Source organism: Cricetulus griseus, chromosome 2 (assembly GCF_003668045.3).
Source record: "Cricetulus griseus strain 17A/GY chromosome 2, alternate assembly CriGri-PICRH-1.0, whole genome shotgun sequence".
NCBI classification, from domain to species: Eukaryota; Metazoa; Chordata; class Mammalia; order Rodentia; family Cricetidae; genus Cricetulus; species Cricetulus griseus.
The window spans coordinates 252,257,655-252,279,127 of NC_048595.1; the positions used below are offsets into that span (position 1 = coordinate 252,257,655).

General features: G+C 37.1%; 1 long non-coding RNA gene across 2 annotated transcripts; it reads right to left on the reverse strand.

The window, feature by feature from the left end:
• Positions 1-210: 210 nt before the first annotated feature.
• On the reverse strand, positions 211-20,933 carry LOC103160066. 2 transcript variants are annotated; one of them, XR_003481877.2, is made up of 4 exons: positions 20,893-20,933; positions 12,401-12,618; positions 9,013-9,081; positions 211-642 (listed from the first exon to the last, which is right to left on the reverse strand). It is a non-coding gene; the product is annotated as an uncharacterized LOC103160066 (long non-coding RNA). The 2 variants fall into 2 exon arrangements; XR_003481878.2 differs by lacking the exon at positions 20,893-20,933 and adding an exon at positions 15,970-16,094.
• Positions 20,934-21,473: the final 540 nt, after the last annotated feature.

Below are 21,473 nucleotides of genomic sequence, written 5' to 3' on the forward strand. Positions count from 1 at the left end.
CCTATCCAACTCCAAGCCTTCTCTCTCTTCAGAAAACAATCAGACAGATAACAAAAAAAAACCAGAATAAAATAAAACAAAACAAATAAACAGAAAAACAAAATTTAAAGGAGAAACACACATATGCAGACATACACAGAAATCCCCATAAGACACAAAATTAGAAAACATAATATATAAGCAAAAGACCTGTAAGGTAATGTTTTAAAAATACAAAACAAAGCATTATGAGATTAAAGAAAAATCTCCAAAAATACCATTGAGTTGTTTTTGTGTGTATGTGTTGGTCATCTACTGCTGAACTCGTGGCCTTCCTTAAATGTGGTTTGTCCACTTCCTCCTCTAGAATTCCATCTGGCTGGCCCTGTGCATGCTGCCACAGTCTCTGTGAGTTCATATGTGAATCAGCCCTGTTGTATCTGGAAGACACATCATTATCTTCTCTGGCTCTTTCAATGTTTCTGCTTCCTATTCCATTGAGTTTCTGAGTTCTGATGGGAGAAGTTTAATGAAGGCATCCCATTTAGAACAGAGTGTTCCAAGTTTTCTCACTCTCTGTACGTTGTGCAGCTGCAGGTCTTTGGTTTTTTCCATCTTCTGAAGGAGGGAGCTTTTCTCATGATGTCTATGTAAGGCTCTGATCTATGGGTATAGATAATGTCTCTAAGAGTCATATTTATTGCTATGTTCCATTAGCAGAACAATAGTATTTGGTTTTCCCTATGTCTCTGGGCTATCTAGTCTCAAGTTCTTGGCCACCCAATCAGTGTCAAGTATGAATTCAATCACATGGAGTGGGTTTTAATTCCAACCAGATATTTGTGTTCTAGAACTTTTGGTGCTCTAGAAACTCATCATTGTTTCAGTCATTGTATTTATTTCTACAAGTTTCTTGATATGGTTATACTGAGATTTCCTTATATGTAAATGTGAGATGTGGGCTATTTATAGCCCTGCTTCTTAATTTTAACTAATGGACAATTTTACCTATTTCTCTGAATGCCATGTACTAGCCATTCTTGATGTTGTGCTCTGGAAAGTGTGGGCTGTTTTGATTGTTTGTTTGTTTGTTTTTTAAACAGTTAGTGAAGTCACTAAAAAATCATGTGATTCTTGAGAAACTTGATTTATTTTTGTCCTTATGCAGGGTGATATGTCTTACAAGGGTTTTGATGGGGAGACAATTCCTGTTAGCTTGAGCCAATTTGAACTCTTTTCTAGGTTTGTATTTTTAGAAACAGGCAACCAAATTCTCTGCCTGATTTCTTCAGTTCTCTACCTGTGCTTCAAAACTAAAAGCTGCCTCAAAGGTATACTTGGTGTTGGTGTGCAGGGTTAGGCCTGACCTGCTGTGCCTGCTGCAAGCTATGATTTTCTGCTTCATTTCTATGTAATTAATCATCTTTGGTCTCTGATCCTTGGCCAAATAACACTGCCATTTTCTGTTTGAGATTTCTATCCATGTGCTATGCACACTAGGGAGTCTCCTTCAAGGAAAATGCAATGAAATATCGATCTCTTTTACTTTGTTTCTTTATTTTATATATGAAATATTACATCCTAATGAGATCCAAAGGGTGTCCATGGTCATAAAACTGTTAGAACCAGGATGAAAATTGTGGCTCCAAACCTGGTAGTTATAGCTATTTAATAATAATTAGGTTCTTTACTTTTCATTTTATTTCACATTTTTGTAGTGTGAAGACCTTTTTCTCTCTTAGATTATATATGTCTTAGAATTTGAAGAATGACAAGAAATAAATACTGATAATAATAAAATATGTACTTTATTGTTTTGGGCAGATGTTCTCACCTTATTTGTGGTTTAATTACACATTTTATTGCAAACTTCTGTCTTTTGTTTCAGTGTTAAAGTTTGGCAGTGAAGTTAACGATACTAAAATCATAATACCTCAGCGAGAAAAATGTCATTTGCATGGCATGTGTCCAGATGATGTCTACACAGCTGGAAGCAATTCTCATTGGAAGCTTTTGTCATTTTTAGTGGGTTCAGCTACTTCACTCAATGTTGGTAAAGAGCCATACTGTTACTTGCCCTATTAAATATGTTGCAACAAAAATGTTTCTGTCAGGTAGTAGTATCCCCCAGTTTAAATGGAGGAAAGAACTTCATGGTTCTAAGATGGACAGAAGCAACGTTTAAAGAAAAGTCCAAAGAACACTTAGCAGGAGATGAAGGGCATAGTCCTATTTCTCATTGACTTTTTCATGTTTTATATCACCAGCTTAAATCATTGTTCCTAGTTATGCATTTCTTTTATATTTTTCACAAATAGAAAAGAACATGTCATTCTCCTTACAGATATGAAATTTATTGTATGTATTTGCCAATGACCCAGTCTCACTTCAATGTTTAATTCTATTTCCCAATAGCTAAGATGGTGTTTGCTCCCTAGAAGAGCTATTGCTTTATCTACTACTAAAAACATTTGTTGGTGGGCAGAATGTTTTTATAGTAAATCAAAATATAAGAAGGCCATAAAAATAAAGCTAACAATTTTAGACAGTTAAAATATTATGAACATAAAATACTACACTGTTAAAGATAAAGGAAAAGTGACATGAATTTAAATACCTCTAAGAATGAGCATAAAAAGATTAAATACCATTTCAACATTTTTTCCTTTTAATATAGTGTTTCTCTACATAGTCCTGGCTGTTCTGGAGCTCACTATGTCAAAAAGGGTGGCCTGCAACTCCCAGAGATCCCCTGCTTCTGCCTCCTCAGTGCTGGCATAAAAGGCATGAACCACCATCATACCTAGTTCATTTCTACTTTCCAGTGGGCATGGCTATATATTTTTCACTTAAATATTTCCTAAGGACCATGGGCACTGATAAATTTAATTTACTATAAAATATTTAATCTATAATCTAAATTTCATTAATAAAATTAAACAGCACATGTTCACAGGTTTTATATAATTCATTTGAGTGTATGTTACTGTGTTACCTACTTTGCCATGTCAACTGTAATTTGGATAGATATGTGTCAGAAGCACATTAGACCACGTTACTAATCACAGATATTTGAATATGTTCATACAGATACATGTGTAAACTGTAATTTTTATTTTTTGTGAAATGTCCTATATTTTGAGTTTAAAGCCACATTTTCAATTTAAGTGGTTTGAAGCTAGAAGTTAGGTGATTTCCAGTCTTTTTGAAGTTCCTTTCAGCTCTGTAGAGTCTATGCCACTGTTACAATGTCTCACTTATGAGTGAGTGCCTGAGTGGATAGAAAAACCTGTCTTTCATCATTGTTCTAGCAGTAGCATCCAAAGTTCCCAGGAAGATGACTTTTTTAGTCCTGGTGATTATTTGCACATTTGGAACAGAGGGAACATTTGAAAGGCTCTGCCCAGACAATCATAAAGTTCTTCCTTTATATTGCTTATAAATGTCTTCTTTCTTCTCTAACAAATGTCAAACCATTTTCTTTTCTTTCCTTCCCTGCCCCTTCTTCCTTTCCCTCCTTTCTTCATCCCTTTTCCTTCCTCTATTCTTCCCTCCATTTCTTCTCCTTCTTTCCCCTTCCTTTCCCTTTTCCATTGGTTCTTGGAAAGAGGTTGAATCTCTTCTATACATAATCAGCATTGGATTAGAAGACAGTAGTAACAGTGGAAAACTGAGATGGAGTGTTGGTTAATTATTTCCATCTTTCTCTTTTCAGTTCCCGTGTTTTAACTAGTTCTACTAAGGTTTACAATGTATTGGACCAGTCCCAAAGTTAAAGCAGAGTAGATAAGTGGAAGCATGAATATTTCTAGGCAATAATAGACAGAAAAAGAATGGATAAGAAAGGAAAGAAAATTTTTAGCTAATAGAACAGAAGGAAAATTCCAATGGAAGAGGAATTTAGGGTTTAGTCTTGATAATGTAGATGGATTCAATGGTTTGTCGTATTGAAACATACATGAATGTACAGTTAGTAGAATCCAAATCTAACATGAATTCCAATGTGCTGTTGATACTGTGTGAAGTGTGTATCTGAATCATGAAATCTGGTATGTAGTGAATAAATAAGATCTAACCAAGTGACCAGTGATTCAGATTTCCTGCTTTTTTTTTTTTTGAGGGTTGATGGATATCACATAAAGCTCTGTCAGAATGGCTGTGAGTAGAAGGCATGCATTAGAATGAGGTCTTACTATCTTCTGCCCTTCTAGCTTTATCTCCAGGAGACACTAGGAACTATGAATTGAGATGTTGAGTGTTTTAATTTTTTTAATCATTGTGTGGAGATGAAATGCTTTGGAGTACTTCCAAATTAATATCAGAAGTTGATAACTTTGTGTGTAAAGCCAGTGACCCTAGGGAAATAATCTGATATTGCAGTGTAGGCCATATCATTTAGACTAACATAGTTTGGGAAGGAAGATGAGCAGTATTTTTTGAACTACCATTCTAGTACATGAGTCATTGTTGTATCCGAAAACTGTTCACTGCAAAGCCCATTTTCTTTAAAAGTGATGTATCTTGGCTCTTTTGACTTAAAATTATAAATCATGTCCTGTATGACAGGTTTTTACAGGGAAACTAAATGCTGAAATTTTAGGCATGTCTTTAAATGAAAAATGACTTGGGATGAAAGTAAAGTATAGTAGAACTATATAGTAGTAAAGAAACATGATACCATTAGAAAAAGTAAAAAGGTTCATTAATAACCTTTTTGTGGCATGTCTGTGCCATAAAAAAGGGATTTTCAAGGTTTGGAGGTCAGTCAAATAGAAGAGGCTTCTTGTAACTATAAATTGATATAAATCCTCTCTCTTGTTTTCCTGCAGGTCCACACCCATTGTAGAGGGGTTCTACGTGAAAACAAGTTTTGTTCTTATTTACTGTGGCTGTTGCCCAAGCCCAAGGGTGAAAGTTTAGGAGATCTCAGTGTTTTTATTTATTTATTTATTTATTTGTTTTTGTTTTCATAGAGGCCTTAGATCCTTTAATCAATTTATAAGAGACAAGAAATATACTAGGAGTTAATGCTTTATTTTTTTTTTTTTGAGTAATAACATAGAGGGCTGGAGAGATCACTAGGATATTAAGAGCACATAGTGTTCTTGCAGAAGACCCAAGTGGCATTCTCAGCATCCATGTTGGTGGTTGGGAGCTGCCTGCAACTCCAACTCCAGGGGATCCAATGCCTCTAGCTTCTACAGAGGCTTGTGCTCACATACAGGTATCTTCAGATTTTCTCTCTCTCTCTCTCTCTCTCTCTCTCTCTCTCTCTCTCTCTCTCTCTCTGTGTGTGTGTGTGTGTGTGTGTGTGTGTGTGTGTGTGTGTTTGTGTGTCTCTCTCTCTGTGTGTGTGTATGTGTGTGTGTGTGATCATCATCAACTCGATTTTTGACCCTGGTTTTCTCCCTCCTTCCTTCTTTCCTCTTCTTCCCCTTTTCTCTCCTTCCTTTTCCCTTTCTTTTCTTCACCTCTTCCTTCTTCAGACTTTATTCTCCAATTCTAGAACATTTTATTTACTGTGTTAATAAATTACAGTTAACAAATTGACTTGAAGATCCTACAAATACTCTTTAAAGTATTTGGCATACATTATTTTTTCTCTTTGAAAATCCATCTAAAATTTTCCGTTTATACATGAAAATCTTGGAAAGTAATTGCAGATTCTCTACCAGCTTATCACTGATATTATTTTTGTAATCTTTGTGTATTAGTTGCTCTTTTCTCATACCTAACATAGGAAAATTGTACTATATTTCATTATGATCTTGATAAATGTCTCTGAAAACATTTCATTAAGATTTATGCTTTGACAAGTCTAGTCTTGTAGGAATATTTAAAAAGCCATGATTGGAATTTTAGGGATCCATGATAAATACTAGGAGTCTAAGAATTGCAGAATTATTATATTACAGTACTTGTGGCAAAAGAAATTAAGTGTTGATGGTCATGTAGAGTGTGATATTAGAATTCAAGACTTCTAAGTTCAATAGAGGGGTCTCCCTGTCACCATTGTACCCCCTGCTCTCCCTGTTTGTCCACTTCCCTCTTTCTCTTTTGCTCTTTGTCTTCCTCTTTCTCCTTCCCTCCTGCCATCCATTCTTTTTGAACAAATACACATAATTTTGCCTATAGTGTCATCCCTAATAATAAGATCTAAAGGTCAACAGAAAGATCCTTCTTTTGAATGTCAGCATGCAAGCAGAATACAGAGATATTAGATTTTAACAGCATTTAGTAGCCACAATTTTCATTGGTTCACTCCTTTCCATAAGTTGCACTAGAGTTGCGAGTATAAAGGAAGTGGGGAAAGTAGTTCATACTTAGCGTCTTCCTTTGGTTACTAGGCAGTCTGTCCAGAGATCTTATGATCGCTTCAAAGTGGGTTGGAGTTGCCGAATAATCAGTGTGTGATGGACCACTACTTGCTCAACACCCTACAGAGATCTTGGGAGCTGATTCTCAATTTCAGTTCAGTTTGGTTTATGTGCTAACTACAGGTTGAGACACTGTGAAGGAATTTTATGTTCTATAGACCAGAAGCTAAATCCCCACATTAAAATCAGTCATATTTAATACATAGGAACTCATTAGATAATGGGCTATGAAATTTTCTATACAAATCCGTATCAAGGTATTTTAGAACCAACTGCTGTATTCTAAAATTATTTTTAGGAGAAAACACATGCTCACCAGCATGGGTAAGAAAGCTAGTTTTTTAAACAATAAGTATCTGTATTTTCAAATTAAACTGTAAGAAGAGCTATTCTTTATAATCATTATCTTACACATAACATAACTAAGTCAAAAGCATATAAGACATGGCTCTTCATTGTTGTTGGCAATGGCATGTGTTGAAACCAATTTCAACATGCTATCTTCTTCAAAGTAAAATTAGCATCAAACTCTGCAAATTTTCTCAGTGTTCTACATTTTTTTCTTTGCAGTTCCCATTATCTCATTATTTTCTGCTTCAGTGAGACTTTTATCTAACATAAGCTACTGTCATGTCACCTTTTACACCATTACAGTAATCTGTATCTTTTCCTTTTCATCATAAGCCTACCAAAGCTATAATTAACATCTATTTTTCTTTTTTATTTAAATTCGAAACAAGCTTCATTTACATATCAATCCCAGTTCCCTCTCCATGCCCTCCTCCCCTGCCCCCCACTGACCTCCTATCCTATCCCCTTTCTGCTTCCCAGGGAGGGTGAGCCTTCCATGGGGGATATTCAAAGTCTATCACATCACATTTATTTTTGATATTCGATGAAAATCAGTAACCTGTAGCAGTTACATGGAGGTCTTATTAAATGAATGGGTAAAAGTACTTAGAGGGGTAATCATAATTTATAACCTTATTATGGATTTTTATTATTATTTTAAGCCTTTGATCTCTTATAGTAAACTTGTTGCTCAGGCAGAAATAAGATGAGGATAAATAAAAACTTGCAGTAAAACCAATTTGGCCTTCTTTCTCCCTTCACTTCATAGGAGTATTTGAAAGGATAGCACTAGGAGTAGGGTAGTTAAGGTTCATAATCCTCACAAAAACATGTTCAGGCAGAAAAAGTAGAAGAGTTCCTGTTTTGTTCAATTATCTATATTATAATAGTCACTCTTCTGTTTTATACTGTTTACTGTAAAAGCTTTTTGGGAATCTAGCTTGCTTGGTAGTTTTTGTTTTGAGGGTCATCTTGAATGAGAGTTAAACTAACTTAGAGATGAGATGGCAAGTTACTTTCCCCCCATCAATTAGGCTGGGGAAGGTATAGTATGGTTTAGTGATTCCAAGGGAGGACTCTGGACTGAAGTGCCTAGGCTAGAATTTTGGTCCCATCATGAACTCATTGTTGGAGACTGAGTAAGATTACTAATCCTAGAACAGACTTGCTATCTGTGACTCAGGGATAAAACTACCATTTCAGATGTTTAATAATGATTAAGTGAGGAAATCCATGCCAAACTTTTAATGTGGTAACTGGTGCATAGTACCTGTGTTAAAAACCACCACTCATTCCAATATTGTTCTGTTTTCTTAGTATTTACTTATTCTTCATATTTGACATTCTGGAAATAAGAATTCATTTCTTGTGTAGAAATACTTGTATAAGTTGATTTTGTTCTCCCCTTTTTTATTTAAATTAGAAACAAGCTTGTTTTACTTGTCAATCCCAGTTCCTTTTCCCTCCCCTCCTTTCTTGCCCCACACCTACCCTCATCCCACGCCCTTTCTGCTACCTAAGGAGTGTGAGGGTTCCATGGGGGATCTTCAAAATCTGTCATATCATTTGGAGCAGAGCCTAGGCCTTCCCTCGTGTGTCTAGGCTGAGAGAGCATCCCTCTGTGTGGAATGGGTTCCCAAAGTCCATTTGTATATTAAGAATAAATACTGAATAAATACCAGAGGCCCCATGGATTGCCCAGATCTCCTAACTGACACCCACGTTCAGAGGATCTGGATTAGTCCTAAGCTGGTTTTCCATCTATCAGTCTGGGGTCCATGAGCTCACCCTTGTTCAGGTCAGCTGTTTCTGTGGGTTTTCCCAGCCTTATCTTGACCCCTTTGCTCATCTCTCCTCCCTCTCTGAAAATGGATTCTAGGAGTTCAGCTCAGTGTTTATAGGTTTCTGCTTCTGCTTCCATCAGCTACTGGATGAAGGCTCTAGGATAGCATATAAGGTAGTCATCAATCTCATTATTGGGGAAGGGTGTTTAAGGTTGCCTCTCCACTATTGCTTAGATTCTTAGTTGGTGTCATGCTAGTATATCTCTGGACATTTCCCTAGTGCCAGATTTCTCTTTAAATCTATAATGGCTCCCTCTTTCACTGTATCTCTTTTTCTTGCTCTCCTCTATTCTTCCCACAACTCAGTCTTCCTGCTCTCTCCTATCCTCTATGCTAGTCACCAAAACACCAAATAATCCAATTAAAAAGTGGGGTACAGAGCTAAATAGAGAATTCTCAATAGAGGAATCTAAAATGGCTGAAAGACATGCAGGAAAGAAGACATGCAGGAAAGTGCTCACCATCTCTAGCCATCAAGGAATTGCAAATCAAAACAGGTCTGAGATACCATCTTGCTCCTGTCAGAATGGCTAAAACAAAAAACACCAAGACAGTTTATGATGGAGAGAATGTGGAGAAAGGGGAATGCTTCTCCATTGCTGGTGGGAGTGCAAACTCATACAGCCACTTTGGAAATCAGTATGGAGGTTTCTCAAAAAAAAAAAAAATGGGAATCAGTCTACCCACAAGATCCAGCAATTCCACTCTTAGGCATATACTCAAAAGATGCACATTCATACAATGAGGACATCTATTCAATATGAGGACATCTATTCAACTATGTTCATAGCAACATTATTTGTAATAGCCGAAAGAAAATGTGGTACTTTTACATATTTACTCAGCGGGGGGGGGGCAATGTAATCTTGAAATTTGCAGGCAATTGGATGGAACTAGAAAAAACCATCTTGAGTGAGGTAACCCAGTCACAGAAAGACAAACGTGGTATGCACTCACTCATATATGGATTTTAGACTTCGAGCAAAGGTAACAGTCTACAATCCACACCTCCAGAGAAGCTAGGAAACAAGGAGGACCCTAAGAGAGACATACATGGTCCCCCCCAGAGAAGAGGAAAGGGACAAGATATCCTGAGATAATAGGGAGCATGGGGGAGGGGAGAGGGAGTTAGGAGAAAGAGAAGGGGAGATGAGGACAGGAGAGGAAGACATACTGGTACATTTTGTTTGCTGATTTTTTTCCCCAGTGGTTTCATAAAAATGATCACATACAGGACACTCTGCAATGTGGGGTATGCTGTGGACATAATGTAGCATCCTTTGTGGTTAGACTGACCTCAGCCACCCACAAGCCATCTGCCTTCATGCATATCTCTTAGCCTTGATGACTCAACTTCTTCACATATGAAACAGAGGTAGCAAAAGCTCCCACTTTACAAGGTTTGGTATGCTTTAATAAACAAATGAATGTATAGGCCACAGACTCATTCCAGGTATGTGATGTCCACCACTAGCAGCTATGACTTCTCAGTAAGTATAGAAAGCACTTTGAATGAAGGCCTGGGATGGATATGCCTACCTCTGAGCTGAACATATAGCAACTTTGCCGAATGTACATACTTAGTGCCTGGTGAATTAGACAGCAACCTAAGGAAGTCTTCATTATGAATCTGCAATTATCTATATTCCAAGTAACTTTTTCTCTGAATGTAGGTTTGAGCCTATTAAATCTAGTACTCATTTTGTAACTCATTCAGATGTGTTACACAGTTTTGGTGATATAATTTTAAAGGAGAAATTTTGTGTTCCTAAGTAGTCACCTGAATGTCAATAGCATATTCATCCCCAGACTTGCTGTCCTTTTATGAACTGACTGCTGGACTGGAAATCAAATCTCAGATTAGTGGTGATGATTCATGCCCAACTATATATTTTATATTCAAAGTAAATAATATGCTTTGGAAAAGGGATTCAAATTTCTGGGTAATCTTTAAACAAAACTGCAATCTATGTTTTTGGGAAGTCTTCCTCAAAGATGAAAAACATGTAATTAGGAGATAGGCTTCAGTTTCCAGAAATAATCTTCAGTGACTGTTTGACTGAAGAATTCAATTGAAGAATGCATAATAATTTAAAATTATAATTTGCTTAATATTGGCTACTTAGAACCAGTGGTGATTACCAGTTTAGGCTCTAAATTCCACGCAGCTGTTCCTCCACATTGGGCTTAGGATTGAAGCCAAAAGTGTGTACTGCTAATTTCTTGAAAATGTTATGCATTTGCATATGTGTTTATGTGCATCACACATGCAGTTCAAGTTTACATTTACCATTTTTAAATGAGCCATCTCATAAAGTTTAATTGGAAGAAATCAGTATGTAAAATATGCTTCCATATAGAAACTTAAAAATATGACTACTTAGGTATAATATAAATCACATGCAGTAGAGAATCTTATTATTGTAGTAGTTCAAATCTTGTTAAACTATAGTTCGCTGTTTTTGCAGGGGAGACAGCATATATAGCAGTTGAAAACTGAGGTGGAAGAATTAGTCAAGCCCGAGCTAAAGTCTGACTTGTGATTCTTCCTTCTTGGTCGTTCTTCAGCAATGTAGTTACTCTCATATGTCAGCTTTATTATCTGAAAATGGAGATACATTGGATTCTTTCTCTGAAACATAGTGTTGATTGCACCAAGCAATGGTATGAAAAAATTTCTAGAACACAATATGCTTGTAATTACCACTATTATTAATTCTATCACTATAATTTAGAATGGCAAACTCCAGTCTTAGAGTATTAATTGCTTATTTCAATGTGAGTCTACTGGGAATCTATGTTTTTGCTTGATATCCCCTTTACTTTCCCATTTAAAACACATTATTTATAGGGATAGTGTATCTAGAGATGGATCCCTTTAGCTAAGGCAATGCAGATTGTCATGGAACGGTGGAGAGATGGGTGGAAGGTGGGAGGCAGTGGCTGTGTCTGTTCAGTGACGTCACCAGGAGTCTGTTTTTCTTTTACTGTGTTGTTGTCCCTTACTCCCTGTGATGATGATGCCCTCTCTTAAATGCACTTTACTCATGTTCTAGCCTTTTAGATGGTGAAGGCAGAGCACAAGCAGTTTCTTTTCTGGAGACTGGCCTACAAGTAGAATATTTCAATTTTAGCCACATCTCTTGAATCAGGGTATAGACACATGCACACACCCACCTGCAAGTGGTGATATAAAGGGTACTGTCTAATTATGTGAACATTTTTGAGGAGAATATTTATGGTCAAATAGCATTATTAAAATGAAGGGCAGCAGCTAGCAGTCTTTGCCAAAAGAATAAACTTTTTTTTTTTTGGACTGGGGCCAAGAAAACTGGTTTATGTATTGGATAAGTGCAAAGTAGTCACATGACCTTGAGATGATTGTGTCTCAGATTTTTCCAAATCTCTTATTTCTTACCTCTGTGGAAAAATCACCACACAACATAGTAATAATGAACACTTATTGAGCCCTTGCTATGTGGGGTTACCAATCTTTTCCTACATTGATCCTCTTCTTTAAGTTTTTACACCACAGACGAGAAAATGAAGATATGAAATAATTAAGGAACTTACATAGTTGAGATTAGCCCCCAAATCTCCTACTTATTCAGAGATGAGCAAGTGTTCATGTGAAAAGTAATAACTTGTTTCATTCCTTTCCTGAACTGCTGTGTTAGATTCCTGCCTTGGCATCTGCTATAACTCAGATTTGGTGTCTCAGAAACAACACACATTTTTTCCTCATAGTCCTGGAAGTTACAAGTCTCAAATGGATCTCCATGGGCTACAGTCCAGGTATACCAGGACAGATTTCTTTTGGAGGTTCTTGGCAAGAAGCCAGTTCCTTACCTTTCTGGCTGTGAGAAGTTGTTTGCGTTCTCTGCCTGTGGTTCAGCCAGGAATCACATCAGTTCAATCACTGATCGAGCATCAGTTCTCAAACACCATCGAATCATTTGATCAGCTTCTACCAGTCTCCTTCCTTCTTTCACTTGTGAAGGTCCAATTCATGAATTTACTTGCATCTGTGAAGTCTCTTTTGTCATATAAAATAACATATCCACAAGCTGCAAGGAATCAGAGGTGGACATCTTAAGAGAGACCTTCCTGTGCCTGCTGTAGTCCTTTTCCCGAAGGATGTTAATAGTCTGTTAATTATCTTAGGGACTTCCTCAGAGTTTCCTACCTTTGACCTATGTGTGATAATTGATATTGTTAATTATATACTCTCACTTTGAAGTATCACAACTTATAATTTCCTAATTATAACATACCCGGATTTGCACCATCCTAAGAAATTATTTTATCTTTTAAATTCCGTTTCTTCTCCTTGTCCCTCTCAATGTTGATGTTTCTCAGGGACTTTCAGACCTTTATTCTCAACTTTACACTACATGGGTCCCTGTTACACCTCTGCAATTAGTGTTCAGGTTTCAGTTTGGTTTTGCTCTTGGATTTCTGTGCAGCATTTTTAAATGTGCCTGCTAAACTATCTCCTGATAATCTGGATGCCTCCTGCATTGGAGCATTTCATGCTGAGATGATGGCCTGTTTTCCTATGTTTGGGTTTACTTATTTCTCTGCTTTGTCTTCCCAGTAGCTTATCCCATGGACTCACTTCCTCTCACTCTTTTCTTTCATTTGGATGGACTCGACTTGCATAGTACATTATTTTACTCCTTCTAGTTCTTCCATCACCGCTGCAATTTCTACATCTAGCTCATTAGCATATCAATCTATTTTATGCACTGCTGTCTTTTACCTCAAATATCCTTATTTATAGAATTACCTACGTTTCCAGATCCTTCGTCATCTCCTTTCAAGATTGCTTCCCCCCCACCCCCCGAAATGCACTTATCTACATTTTGCTTCTTGCCACTGGGCCTCAGTTTCTTGTTCATCAATCTCTTTCCCGTCTGTGTCCTCCCACTCATAATTGCCTTATGCCTGGAAGTCCTTTCTCATCCATTAAACATTTATCTGAACTTGATTCATGCTGTAAAATTCAATTTAGTCCTCTACATCTACCTTGAAGCCTTCAAGTAATCGCTCCCCTTTTGAATTATCAGATACTTCTCATCTTTCATCTTTTATTCAATGTAATACTTTTTATTTATTTACATAGTTGTTTTGACATGTCACTGAAGACTATTTGGTTCATCCTTTAGTATGCTTAAGGAATATTCTTGTAGGCATGGACCTGTAAAATTGGAAACTTGGATAAGAACAAAGAATTTTAGTTTGGGGACTAAGAAAGGAGTATCATAATCTCATGTCTGTATGATTGTTTTACAAGATATTGCTACAGATTATAAAATATATAAAGAAATGAAAGAAATATTTTAATATTTAATTAGCAAAGGGCATGCCTTTGGTTGACTATTATATCCATACATTGTAGTGAATGCTAGTATGGGATTTTGAAATCAACCTCTTTATTGAAATTGGCTAAACCAAGTGATAGTTGATAAGTTATTCAGCCTCCTTGTTCTTCAAAGAAAAGATGAGTGCTGATACAGCCCCTTCATAAGGTGCTTAGTAGATGAATAATATATTCACTAATAAGACAGAATAGTGTCTGGCACATAAACTAGAATTTAATCAGGTATTTGCAATCAATATAATTAAAATATTTTATTTTGTGTGTGTGCTTATGTGTGTGTGTGTGTGGGGTGTGCAAACACATGCTTGCACTTGTACCACAGCATTCTCTCTTCTTAAGGAACCAACAAACGCACTTTGCCTTGTTAAAATGCTTTCAGCAAAAGTAGGACAAGAAAATGTTTGTGGTTGTCTTTCCATTAAGCTAAACATTAAGTAAAAGAGAACTTTTCATTAGCTGATAAGTTGGGAGAGCAACATAGTAAGACATATAGTATATCTGTATATAATATGCATACACATACACATGACTTTATATATAGTAACTACAAAAAAAATGAGACTAGAGAAGTTTCCCCTGCAGTGATAGGGAACTCACTAAGGTAATGAGGACAACTTTGTGCAGTTGGCTTTTTTCTTCTCCCTTTCCATGGATGTGAGTGACTGAATTCAGGCCATCAGGGTTGAGTGGCAAGTACTTTTACTGGCTCATCTTCTCACTCATCTCTGATCACTATTTCCTAAATTCATTACTATATCCTATCTTAAATCTACTGTTTTTTTTTTTCTTTTTGAGGCAAATCTCGCACTGTGTAGTTCAGTAATTTTGTTTGGTCTGGAAGACCTTGTTATAGTCCAGGCTGATCTTGGTCTCTTGCTCCATTTTGCTCCCCTTTCACCCTCCAGAGCATTCCGATTACAGGGCTGAGCCACCCTGCTCAGCTTCATAATACATATGTGCATACGTTTATATATAATAAGTGGTAACATTTCATTTAAAATATAGGATTTATTAAACATCACTTTTAAAAGATGTATTCATTTTGAGTCAGTCTTTACTGACTCTAGCTTTTTCCATCTGTGGCACCAAGCTTTTGAAGAATTTAGCACTGTGCAAAGCAATTATCTGGGAAGATTGTATTGCATGCTAATTGAGTTCACTTATTCTAGTGCTTATAGCTTCTGCCTGGGAATAATTAATTTACTACATTTACACAAACTTTGTAAAGTTACTGCAACATATTGATTTTTATGATGCTTGTGTATGAAAAGCCCATTCCTTCCTCCAGTATTTATAATTTATTACTATGTTTAAAGCTTTTTCTTTGTTTTAATTTTTTAGTTTTGAATTTTGTATTAACTAGACTGCATGGACCACATAAAGTTGGATTCTGTGGAAGAAGTCAATTATTTATTAGTATTCTAAATACCTGAGCAATTCTCTATAAATAGCCAACTATTTGCCAAAATCCATTTTGAAATTGAGGTTACTACTGAAATATTCTTGTCTATCACTGTCTGTGTATTCATGGTATAAATTGAGAATATTGTCTTATCTATGCCAAAGCTGCTTGAACTAACATAGATTGCAGTGACAATACTTAAAACCTTTACAATATTGCAGAATAAACAATGAGCAAAGCAACTTGGCTATTGCATCCTATCTACTTGTGTACTTTTTTTCTATTTAAATTAGAAACAAGATTGTCAGTTCCAGTTCCTTCTCCCTCCCCTGCTATCCTGCCCCCTCACTAACTCCCTATCCTATTTCCTTTCTGATCCCCAAGGAAGGTGAGGCCTTCCATGGGTGACCTTCAGAGTCTGTCACAGCCTTTGGAGCAGGGCCTAGGCCCTCCCCCATATGTCTAGACTGAGAGACTATCCCTCTATGTGGAATGGGCTCCCAAAGTCCATTCATACGTTAGGGATAAGTATTGTTCCACTACAGAGGCCCCATAGATTGCCAAGGGCTCCAAAAACAACAAATGTTTGCCTAGGTTCTACCATGTAAGGACTGATGAAGTTTCTTTAAATACCACTTGATTGAAAAAATGCAGCATGCTCATCACTCCTCCCTCTCTGCAACTGGTTTCCTGGAGTTCATCTCAGTGTTTAGCTGTGGGTCTCTGCTTCTGCTTCCATCAGCTACTGGATGAAGGCTCTAGAATGTCATATAAGGCAGTCATCAGTCTCATTATAGGTGAAGGGCATTTAAGATAGCTCTCAACTATTGCTTAGATTCTTAGTTGGGGTCATCTTTGTAGATCTCTGGACACTTCCTTAGTGTCAGATTTCTCTTTAAACCTATAATGGCTCCCTATATTAAGGTATCTCTTTTCTTGCTCTCCTCTATTGTCCCCCCTGCCCCAACTCTACCTTCCTGTTTCCTCATGTCTTCCTCAATCCTCCCCTTCTCCCCTTCTCATTCTCCTAGTTTCCTCCCCCTCCCTATGCTCCCAATTTGCCCAGGAGATCTTGTCCCTTTCTCCTTCTCTGGGGGACCATGTATATCTCTCTTAGGGTTCTCCTTGTTTCCTAGCTTCTCTGGCAGTGTGGATTGTAGGCTGATAATTCTTTGCTCCATGTCTAATATCCATATATGAGTGAGTACATACCATGTTTGCCTTTTTGTGACTGGGTTACCTCACTCAGTATGGTTTCCTCTAGTTCCATCCACTTGCCTGCTAATTTCAAGATTCCATTGTCTCTGCTGAGTAGTACTCCACTGTGTAAATGTACCACATTTTCTTTATCCATTCCTTAGTTGAGGGGCACCTACGTTGCTTCCAGGTTCTGGCTATTACAAATAATGCTTGCTATGAACATAGTAGAACAGTTGTCTTTGTGCAAAGGGGTCAAGACCATGCTAAGGATACTCACAGAAATAGCTGATCTGAACAAGGGGTCCCCAGACTGACAACTGTGAAGCCAGCATAGGACTGAACCAGGCCCCCTGATTGTGGGTGTCAGTTAGGAGGCCTGGACAGTCTGTGGGGCCTCTGGATCAGTATTTATCCTTAGTGTATGAATGGACTTTGGGAGCCCATTCCACATAGAGGATAGGGATACTCTCTCAGCCTGGACACATGGGGGAGGGCCTAGGCCCTGCTCCAAATGAGATGACAGACTCTGAAGATGTCCCATGGAAGGCCTCACTCTCCCTGGGGAGCAGAAAGGGAATGGGATAGGGGATTGGTGGGGGGGCAGGGGAGGAGGGGATGGAGAGGGAACTGGAATTGATATGTAAAATAAGATTGTTTCTAATATAAATAGAAAAAAATGCAGCATGGACTTCTGGGAATGCAAAAGGTTGACTGCCTGCATGAGCTGCTTTTCTGAATGGTGTGGCAATGCATGGATGTCTCTATAATTTTGTTTAAATGACTGCAGAACCTGGAAAAGCTGTTGCTGCTATTGATGCATAACATACTGCCATTATTGGTTTTTTTATATAAATATAATACATACATATATATATATATATGTATAATTTGAATTTTTGGAAACTTTAGCTGTGTTGTCAACTTTGGGAAAAAAATATGTAAGGTCTTAAAAAAAAAAAAAAGAAGGGATTTTGAGAGCCCATCCCATATGAAGGGATGCTCTCTTGACTTGGACACATGGGGAAGGGCCTAGGCCTGGCCCAGGATGATGTGGTAGACTTTGGGGAGCCCCTTTTGAGGGCCTTACCCTGCCTGGGGAGTGGAGGGGGGATGGCTAGGGGCAGGTGGGATGTTGGGGGGAGGGGAGGGAGAGGGAGAAGGGATTAACATCTGAAGCAAGCTTGTTCCTAATTTGAACTAATAAAATAAAAAAATAATAATAAAAAAAGAAAGAAAAAAAAAGAAAGGGATGTTTACTTTGTCTGCCACTTAAGGAGACAGAGTGTGCAGTTAGTTGTAGCTCTGTCCATATCAATGGAAGTTTGCAGCATGGACTAGTCTCCTCTGGGTGGGTCAGGGAGTTGGAAAGCAGAAACCCAGCCGGCCTATAACTCTCAACACCTGCCTCAACCTTCCAAAACAGTACCACCAGCTGGGAACAAAGTAGTCAACCCGTGATCCTGTGAGGGACATTTCCCATTTAAATGTTAGTAAATCTTTTAAATATAGAGACTTATTTATTTCTACTATTCTCATGTGGTATGTCCTTAGTGTGCAAATATGGATTTATCATTTAGTTTTTGCAGATTTAATAAGAAGTTGGCTAGGCTAGAGAATCAGGTAGGTACACAGATGTTTTCCAGTTTTTCAAATCACAAAATGAGTGAAAATTCTCCTTATACTCTTAATTATAGAATCATTGATAGTAATGTTGCTGATATGAGGTTAAAAACATGTTACGTATTTATTTTTTACTTCATTGGGAACATCTATTGATGTCTAGAAAATGTTTTATTTTCTAAGTATACGTTTTGGACATAAATGTATTAAAGGGGAACACAATGACACAATGAAGGGTATCATCTAGTCAAACATCACTACAAGTTTCAACACCTGATTCTGTCAAGATAGTCTTACGTAAAGAAAACATGCAATTAAATATCTAACACTGGCTATCAAGTTTGATCAAACCTTAGACTCATCTAGGGATCTTTGCAGAAATAAAACTCCAGCCTGTTAACATCAAAATCTCTTGGAGTAAACTTGCAGAACCATGATTTGTAAGAATCTTGAGGTGATTACAATGTTCAATCAGGTTTGAGACTTACTAGGAGGAACACTATGGGCTTTTTCTACCATGTTCACATAGGGCACATATATGATATCTGTGTATGTTCGCATACATCCAAACTTATGCATACATGCATATAAATGTGTATACCCTCAGGGATCTTTAGATATCATTTAAAAGTTTGCATTTGATAATTGTACACTGATAATAATGACATCTATTGTCATAAAGCTAGTTTAGTGAAAAGTGCCACTCTTATTATCTGCCTTAATGTATTCCCTTGCTTAAGCTTAACCATACTTAGGTGGTGTGTTTGTTCTTTCCATTTCAATTAAAATGAAAGTACGCATAGTGATGGCGAATTCCTTGCTCAAAGTCATACTACTGTGAAGTTATAGAGCCAAATCTCCTAAATGGGCCTCATGCATGATTTTCTATGTGTATCTCTACAGCTGACGAGTTGAGTGGTTTGAGTGGTAATAAGTAGGAAAAACACCTCAGATAATGGATAAGACTGTTGTGGAAATATAGGTAAGGAAACCAGCGATATCTTTGACTGTTTGTGCATTACTTGATATAAGAAAGCTAATTTTACTCTATGCTTTACTGTATTTTTGAAAGGTAAATAGATGTAACTTAGCTCAGAAGATAAAATCTAGCTGATAAGCAGAAATCTCAGAGATGACTTGGAAGTTTCTGATAAACAAGGAGCTTTCTCACAGTAAGGTGTATTGGTTCGTCATCAAATGTGTTTACCATGAGGTTCTTTAAATTTAGAAAAAATGCTTAAATAGTTTGGACAATGTTCCACAATTCCTGTAGGTGGCAGCAGCTTTCTGTCACTGGACCTTTGGTTATGGCAACAAGTATGTTTTCTTGATAATTCTCTGGAAATTGCATATGGGAAGCTAATGTGTAGTAGCCACGTACTAAGATACCAAAGTGGGGGTATGTTTTCTATTGGCTTTCCAAAAGCAATTTGCTCTTATTGGTTTTGAAAGGCTATAGCCATGTCCTATATTTGAATAAGGATGGAATCATATTTATCTAGATCTAAAGAAAAAAGCTAAACCAAATTCAGGGCATTCTCTACAAAAATAGTATTTATAAGCATTCTCTTATCATTCTTTGACATTGCAAAAGGCAGATACACACTTTTTCTAAATAAAATGACCTGCATGGTTTATATGGAATTCTAAAAGCAATGATCCAATAAATTTACTAACAGTTCCAGTAAATTTGCTTCACGGATGCCGCATCCAATGATTGCCTTCTGCTCTTAGCCTTTTCTGCCTAATATACCATGTAATATGGTTCAAATCCAGAGTTTTATCTGTCACATCATTCACTGAGGCAGCCAGGGAAATCTTTTTGTGTATAAGACAAACAAAGCCACTGGTGGTTCTAGGCTCTAATTTTTATTATTGTTAGTTATCAAAGCAGAGGGCATTTGTGTTCTTAACGCTCTTTAAACACACATACTTAAACCTCCTGGACATTCCTTATTTGAGGTTAAATTACATAGGAGTATTCAAGTGACTGTTAATAAGAAAACTTCTTCTGAAGAATATATTTTTGGAATTGAATAATTGGTATCAAGAAGAAGAGATATATCAATTAGTTTAAATGCAACTAGAACATTAGCTCTCCAGGCTAACACATTGGTAACTTCCCTAGCAATGTTTGAGTTTAAAGAAACAGAGAGAAGTGTTCTGTGTATGTGATCCCTTATGGAACTTATCCAAATACTTTTAAAAAGTGTTTTTTGTTAGTGGGCAAGAATCCACATAAATTTTGTGAATTAGGATACCTTGTCCAAAAGTTGGCAAAACAAAGAAACCATCTCACTATGTCAATAGGCAGCAGACACTTCTGCTGTTCTATAGATCAGAATTGATGAAGCATCTCAGGGTATTAGCTTTGCAAAGCTATACATTCTAGGCATCTACGAGACAGTCAAATTAATTATGGAACAAATCCCTCAAGTGCTTTCTTTCATCTTCCTTTTAGGATCAGTTCTATGAATAAGTTAGAACCCATGAACTAGAGCTTAGGGCTCATCTCCTCTCGTTTGGTCTTATGAACACGAATGTCCACTGTGTTTTGTCAACTTTTGAACAATGTTCCAAACTTCAGTCTTTAGGCTTGTATGGTAGGTGGTTTAACCACTGAGTCTTATCCTCAGTATAGTTAAAGTTCCTATAGGACATTTCTATAGTGGGAAATTACCAATACGGAGTCAGGTAGAAATATAAGGGTATTTAATAGGGAAAAGCCTTACTTACAGAGCGACCTAGCCAGCCGTCGTGGCAGCAGTCTGTACAGCAAGTACCAAAGTGAAACCGAAAGCGCAAACGCAGGCACACTATGTCACTCTGACCATGACCTCACAAGCGTGGGCAGGCACACCTGTAGCCAGCCCCTAAGTAGGTGTGGCTACAGCTTCCCCTACACATTTCACATGGTATTATTTTTAATTAGCCTTAAGAAACTTGCAATTGATTACATAGTTTTTTTTCCATCCATATTCCAGTACCCACTTTATACAATGTGCCAGTTAATGAGAGATGTAGTTTCTATGACCAAGATTCTTTTGAGGGGAATGAACTTGTACAACTTCTAATGTTTAATTTCAAAATAATTTCTAAAACATGAACACTAATTCCATGGGATAATTATTATATGTATATTGAAGGAGAAATGTGAAAGCCATGGGATTCTCATATGATCTATGATTTTGAACAATAGTTCTCTAAAATTATTTTATTTAAGATGAAATAACAGCCTGGTCTACAGAGTGAGTGCCAGGACAGGCTCCAAAGCAATACAGAGAAACCCTGTCTCAAAAAAACAAAAACAAAAACAA